Here is a 7,521-nt window from a genome sequence, read left to right as displayed (position 1 = left end):
TAATTCAAATTTAAATTCAAAAGTAGGTTGTGAAGAAAGTGACTCGCTGCAGCCTGCGCAGCTGCCATGCAGCATGTTAACATGAATCTCTAAGTTTTATTTTATCGGGTCATCTTTGGTGTAATCAAGCACAACTCCATGCTTAGAAATATAATCGTGCAATTCAATAAAGTTAGTTTTTTCCTCTCTTCAAAAAAAAAAACAAAAAGAAACCAAATTCTTCTGAAATTAAAGAAACAGAGGGTGATGCAGCCTTGGACTCTGTTTTGCAGTTCTCTCTCTCTCCTTGACTCTCTCTCTAAATTTGCTCACCGTTTCAGCTTCTTTTGAAGCTATTACTCATCCGATCCAACAAGTGGTATCAGAGCCAGGTTCTCCTACGTATCAGGTGAATCAAAAATTTCTCAAACCCGATGGCTACCTCAGGAACTATCCCTGCTCCGCAGTTCAACGGAGAAAATTACCATGTATGGGCAATAAAGATGCGAGCTCACCTCAAAGCTCTGGCTTTATGGGATGTTATTATAGACGATAGCGAACCAACCCCACTACAAGAAACTGCTACATTGAATCAGATTAAAAGACACGAGGAAGAGAAGGCCAAGAAACCAAAAGCAATTGCTGCCTCTTCTCAGCGGTTTCAGATAGGGTTTTTTCTAGGATTATGAACTATGAATCACCCAAGGAAGCGTGGGAGAAACTGAAGGAAGAGTTTGTTGGAGGAGACAGAAGCAAGAAGATCAAACTACTGAGGCTGAAAAGTGAGTTTGCATTACTCAGAATGCAAGAAAATGAGTTTGTTAGGGATTATGCCTCCAAACTCTCGGATATTGTGAATAAAATGAGATTGTTGGGGGAGGACTTTCCTGAATCAATGGTGGTAGAACAAATTCTTATAAGCTTACTACCAAAATTTGAGTCTAAAATCTCAGCATTGGAGGAACTTGCAGATATTGATAAGATTTCTTCAGCTGAACTAATCAATAAGCTGCAATCACAGGAGCAACGTGTCAACATGCATGCTCGTGTACCTACTGAAGGAGCCTTATTCTCGTCTCAAACCAAAGCTACCCCTTCAAATCAGTATCAAGGCAGAAGGAATAGAGGAAATCAAACTGGAAACCAAAGTTCCAGAAAACAGAAGAAGTATCCTCCTTGTAACATCTGCTCCCTCACAAATCATTTTGAGAGTGAATACTAGTATAAGGGAAAGAAAGCTGTCTGATGCAACTTCTGCAAAAGACATGGCCACAAGGAGAAGTTCTGTAGGCAAAAACAAAAGTTGGAAGCAACACAATCTAAGCAGGAGCTACAACATGTAAATGTCATTGAGATATCCAGTGAGCAAAGTAATACAATTCTTGTTGCTTCAAGTGAATTGACAGTGGAAGACAACAGCCTCTGGGTTGTTGATAGTGGTTGCACTTCTCACATGTGCAAGAATGAAGTCATGTTTGTGTCACTGGACAAATTAGCAACAGGCCAAGTAAGACTTGGAAACGGTATGCTGGAATCCATAAAAGGCAAAGGTAATGTTGCTATAGAAACGAGGGAAGGTAGAAAACTTATCACTGATGTGAATTTCGTTCCCACTCTCTCTCAAAATCTGTTTAGTGTAAATCAAATGACCAATAATGGATACTCAGTTTCATTCAAAAACCAATGCTGTAGAATCCATAATCCTGAAGACAAATTGATTGCTCTCATTTCAAAAAGGAACCAGGCGTACCTGAATCTCCAAGAAGTAGTTGAAATGGCAAATGTTGTCACAATACCTGAAGGGAAGCTGTGGCATAGACATTTTGACCATTATCATGCTGCTGGGTTACTTCAGTTGCAGAAGGGAGACCTAACCAAGGATCTTCCAAATATAGGAGCTACTGAAAAGGTTTGTGGTGTCTGCCAGTTGGGAAAAATGGCTCGACAGGCATTTCCTACTCAGACATATTGGAGGGCAAATCAAAAGCTTGCACTAATTCACTCGGACATATGTGGTCCAATGAGTGAAAACTCAATGAATGGAAATAGGTTTTTTGGTTTATTTATTGATGATTTTACCAGGATGACCTGGGTGTGCTTTCTGCAGAACAAAGTTCAGATAGTAGACGAATTCAAAAGATTTAAAGTCATGACAGAGAATGAATGTGGCTGTGTGTTGAAGTGCTTAAGAACAGACAATGGACTTGAGTTCAATTCCGGTGAATTCAAGGAATTTTGCTAAAAAAATGGGATGAAACGACAACTCACAGCACCATATTCTCCACAATATAATGGTGTCTCGGAGAGGAAGAATAGAACCATTGTGGAAATGGCAAGAAGTATGCTTGCTGACAAACATTTACCAAAAGTGCTTTGGGCTAAGGCAATAAACATTGCTGTATTTCTGCTCAACATGTTGCCCACAAAGGCAGTGAAAGGAATGACACCCGTGGAGGCCTGAAATGGCATAAAACCATCAACTCAGCATCTGAAAGTGTTTGGGTCGATTTGTTACTGTCATGTTTCAAATGACAGAAGAATAAAGCTGGACGAGAAGGCTGAATTGGGTTTATTTTTAGGATACAGTGCAGAAGCAAAAGCATATCGAGTTTTGAGCTTGAAAAACAATAAGCTCATGATCCGGAGAGATGTGTTGGTAGATGAAACAAGCTACTGGAATTGAGAGAAAAGGAAAATAGAAACAGATTGTTTAACTGTTGAAGCTATAACCAAATCCAGTCCAACTCTAACATCTAGCTCAATTGATGTAACAGAGGAAGAAGGTGACAGTTTAGACGATGAAAGCATAAGACCAAATAAAATGAAAAGCCTCGCTGATATTTATGAATGCTGCAGCCTTGCTGCGGACGAACTTGTAACCTTTGAAGCAGCTGCAAAATAAATTCAGTGGGTTAAAGCTATGGAAGAGGAAATACGTATAATTGTGAACAATGGAACCTGGACCCTGGTTCCAAGACCGACAAACAAGAAACCAATCGCAGTAAAGTGGGTATTCAGGCTAAAGCAAAATCTTGAAGGTAAAATTAACAAATATAAGACTTGGTTGGTTGTAAAGGGCTTTACGCAAGTACCTGGTGTTGATTTTGCTGAAACGTTCGCACCAGTAGCAAGACATGAAGTCATACGTATTATTTTGGCACTTGCAGCCCAGTTTCGATGGCAAGTAATGCACTTGGATGTCAAGGCTGCCTTCTTAAATGGTGACCTGAAGGAAAAAATATTTGTGGAGCAGCCGAAGGGATTTTTAGTTGCAGGAAAAGAAGATCACGTGTATATCCTGCATAAGGCTTTATATGGATTGAAGCAGGCACCCCGAGCCTTGTATGAGAAATAGAATGATTATCTTCTACAGTGTGGCTTTAAGAGAAGCAAAACTGAAGCTACTTTGTATGCCAAAATTGAAGGAGAATTAAAGATATACACAACTGTGTATGTGGACGACATATTAGTCACGGGAAACAATGAAACAGAGATAGATGGATTCAAGAAGCAGTTAGAAGATCAATTTGAGATGTCAAGTCTAGGGGGAGCTACTTATTTTCTTGGACTGGAGATCAATCAAATAAAGGGAGGGATCTTCCTAAGTCAGTCCAAATATGCTCGTGAAATACTGAGTAAATTTAAAATGGAAAAGTGTAAAGCTGTAGGAACGCCATTAACACCTAATCTAAAGCTGTCAAAGGATTACGGTGGAAGTGAGGTTGATCAGGGTACCTATCGAAGTCTAATTGATAGTCTTCTCTATCTCACTACTTCAAGGCTAGACATGCTATATGCAGTGAGCCTTCTATCAAGATTTATGGCGACTCCCAAACAAATGCACATGGCAACAGCTAAGCATGTATTAAGGTATCTGCGGGGGACTTGTAATTTTGGAATATGGTAAGATGCTATGGTAGGTGAGCCGTTAGGATATATAGATAGTGCTTGGGCCGGCTGTATTGATGATGCAAAGAGTACTTTAGGTTATGTTTTCTCTGTTGGCTCGGGAGTTTTCTCGTGGGCTTCAAAGAAACAGGAGGTAGTTGCACAATTAACAGCTGAAGAGGAATACATTGCAGCTGTCGCGGCTTCAAATCAAGCCATCTGGTTTAGGCAAGTAATGGCAGACATGGGGCATGCATTACATAGACCAACCGTGATACGAGTAGATAAAAAGTCTGCAATTGCTATCACCAAAAATCCAGTCATGCATGGACGAACCAAACATATCAAAGTAAAGTTCCATGCCATTCGAGATGCTACGAAAAACCAAGAAATTAGTCTTCTACACTGCCCAACTTATGAGCAGCTTGCAGACATCTTTACAAAGTCGCTGCCTAAGGCTAGGTTTGAGGACTTGCGAAGAAAATTAGAATCAGGGATAAAATCGTTAAGGGAGAGTGTTGATTTTACCGATCTTATCCATTTACTTAATTTAAATTTAAATTCAAAAGTAGGTTGTGAAGAAAGTGACTCACCACAGCCCGCGCAGCTGCCATGCAGCGTATCAACATGAATCTCTAAGTTTTATTTTATCTAGTCATCTTTGGTGTAATCAAGCACAACTTCTTCTAAATGTAATCGTGCAATTCAATAAAATTAGTTTTTTCCTCTCTTCAAAAACAAAAACAAAAAGAAACCAAATTCTTCTGAATTAAAGAAACAGAGGGTGCTGCAGCCATGGACTCTGTTTTGCCGTTCTCTTTCTCTCCTTGACTCTCTCTCTCTAAATTTGCTCACTGTCTCAGCTTCTGTTCAAGCTATTACTCATCCGATCCAATGCACATTTTACAAAATTTAAACCCGACCCAGTTGTTATTGGAAGCAGCCTGAATCTACCCGTACCCGGGCAGGGTTCCATAAAAATGATTCTTTTTTCATACCGTGCGGGTTTCGGGTTAAACCTGCCCCACCTGCCTACTATCGTCGTCATCACCTGCTGCTTGCTTGCTTCCGTAGCCATAAAAATTATTCTTTTTTTTTTTTTTTTCTAAAAGGCTTCAATAGCCATAAAAAGCTGCAAGTTGCATTTTGTATATATACATATGTATATGTATGCACACAGGTTTCTTTTGTATACATATATACATATTACTTTCGATTATATATATACGGCTTCAATGGAATCATTAAATGGAGGGGATTTTGTACATATGTATATGCATTGTGCAGTTTCTATATACACACACGCACACACACACATATATATATATATATATAAGGAAGCTCTATTATGTATATGTCTATGTATACGCACTGTAAAAGGAAGGGGTGGAGTATGTATCCAGCTTATATATATATATATATAAGGGGCTTTCTTATATATGTGCGTGTGTGTGTGTGTGTGTATATATATTATGCCGCATATATAGATATAAAAGAAAACTGTAAAAGGAAGGAGAGATCCAACTTATATCTACATATCAAACAGAGGGGTGGAATGGGGGTAAGAGTTTTTTAATATTAATTATATTTTTTGAAGATCTTTAATTTAAAAATAAAATATAAAATATTTTATATGCAAAAAAACATGTTGAATTTGAATAAGTTTTTACATTTAAACTCAATCACGCCCAAATATAATATAAATAAGATATAATATAAACAAAATTTAATTTAAATCGATATGTAACTATTTGATTTTAGTTAAAATTTGATATAAATATAAATAGATATTCAATTATAATATGTGATAATTTTTTTATCCATCCATATTTTAAATTTTATGAGCTTATGGTAAATATCCCCTATATATTCTTGATTTGGTATTCATCTTTAATTAAGGACTTCCACTTGTCTTATACTTGGTTTACTTTGATGATTTCAAACATAAGATGATGGTATTAGAGCAAAAGGGTTACTATAACGAATATATAGATGTTAAGCATATCAATCATAACCACATGCATAAGCTTCCAAACTTATTTTTTCCCACATAAGCTTTTGATAAGGAAACAAATTCTTCAAAGAAAAAAATCTTTGTTGAAAGTCAAGAGGATTCAAAAGAAAAAGTTCTTGATAAAAATTAGGATGAAGATTATAAGAAAAAACATTTTATGTAAAAATTAAAAGGAGAATTGTCAAAATCAAATTACTAACTCACGTCTTAAATCAATGATTTAATATGTTGGAGAAAATAATTCTTGAATCATGCACAATTATACCAAAGTAAAAGCAGAAAAAAACAAAATAAAACACAAATATTTTACGTGGTTCAATAGGGTACCTACATTCACGGGCAAAACCGGTAAGAAAGAATGCAACTATATAATCTAAGAGTGCATCACTAATAGTTTAACAAACCTATTTATAAAGAGACTAATAGAGTTCTTAACAAATAAAAACTCTATAGGATATACATCAAATATTTTTCAGGATAAATATAAAAAAAATTCAAATAAATTATCTTCAAAATATAGATAAATATTGTCAAAATTCAAGACACATCAACAAATCTTCCCATTGGCTTGAATTTTCTCTATCATCAAAGCAGCTAACAATCTTGTCACCGTCTTGCCAACATGCCCCTACTGGGGCGCTATTAAGTATCACATACTCTAGTCAAGTTTAGACTGCACCTAAACTTGATATTTTATCCCTGAACAAAGTGACATCTATCATCAAGTTCTTCACACATAACACAAATCATCTTATCAGCATCTGAACTACTTGTTTCTTACAAATCAACTGGTCCCACAACTGACAAGTTATATGCAACCAGATTCTCATACTTTTGAAGTCATCTAATCTGTCTTCTCCCCCTGCTTATTGCAATACTATATGATTGTTGTTGATCAGGTGCTCTATGACCTTCTTAATTAAGATCATTCACTTCATTCTATGGACCATTGGACTAAACTTTTAATTCTGTTTGTTCTCTAACATTGTGATCTAATTTTGCTATTGTCTTCCCCTTCTAACTGTCTAATGAAGTAAACTCATTAAATGTAACATCTCTACTGATAATTAACCCTGGAGACTTGGGATCACTACACCACAACTTGTAACCTTTCACTCCAGATGCATACCTTAAAAATATGCACTTCTTTACTCTCGGCTCAAGCTTACCGTCCCTAACATGAGCATAAGCAAGACAACCAAACACTCTCAACTGAGAGTAATCAGCATGTGACCCAGACCATACCCTAAAAGGAGTCTTACTCTTAATAGTTGTTGATGGAGATCTATTAACTAAGAAATTAACAGTATTCACAGCTTTAGCCCAAAATTCTTGTCCCACACCTGAATGAGACAACATATTTCGTGTCATATCACAGAGCATTCTATTCATGTGTTCTGTAATACCATTCTGTTGTAGTGTCCCAATACAAGTGCAGTGTCTCACTATAGCTTCCGTACTATAAAAATCATCAAACTCATGATTGCAAAATTCTAACTCATTGTCAGTCTTAAGACACTTGATCTTCCTCTTTGTTTGCTTCTCAATCTTGGTCTGCTATCTGACAAATGTTGAAAATGTCTCTTCTTTATATTTCAAAAAATACACTCATACATTTCTAGAGTAATCATCAAACAATG

This window comes from Carica papaya, chromosome 3 (genome assembly GCF_054855325.1).
Source record: "Carica papaya isolate Zhongbai chromosome 3, ASM5485532v1, whole genome shotgun sequence".
NCBI classification, from domain to species: domain Eukaryota; kingdom Viridiplantae; phylum Streptophyta; class Magnoliopsida; order Brassicales; family Caricaceae; genus Carica; species Carica papaya.
Note: the sequence above shows the minus strand (reverse complement) of the source record.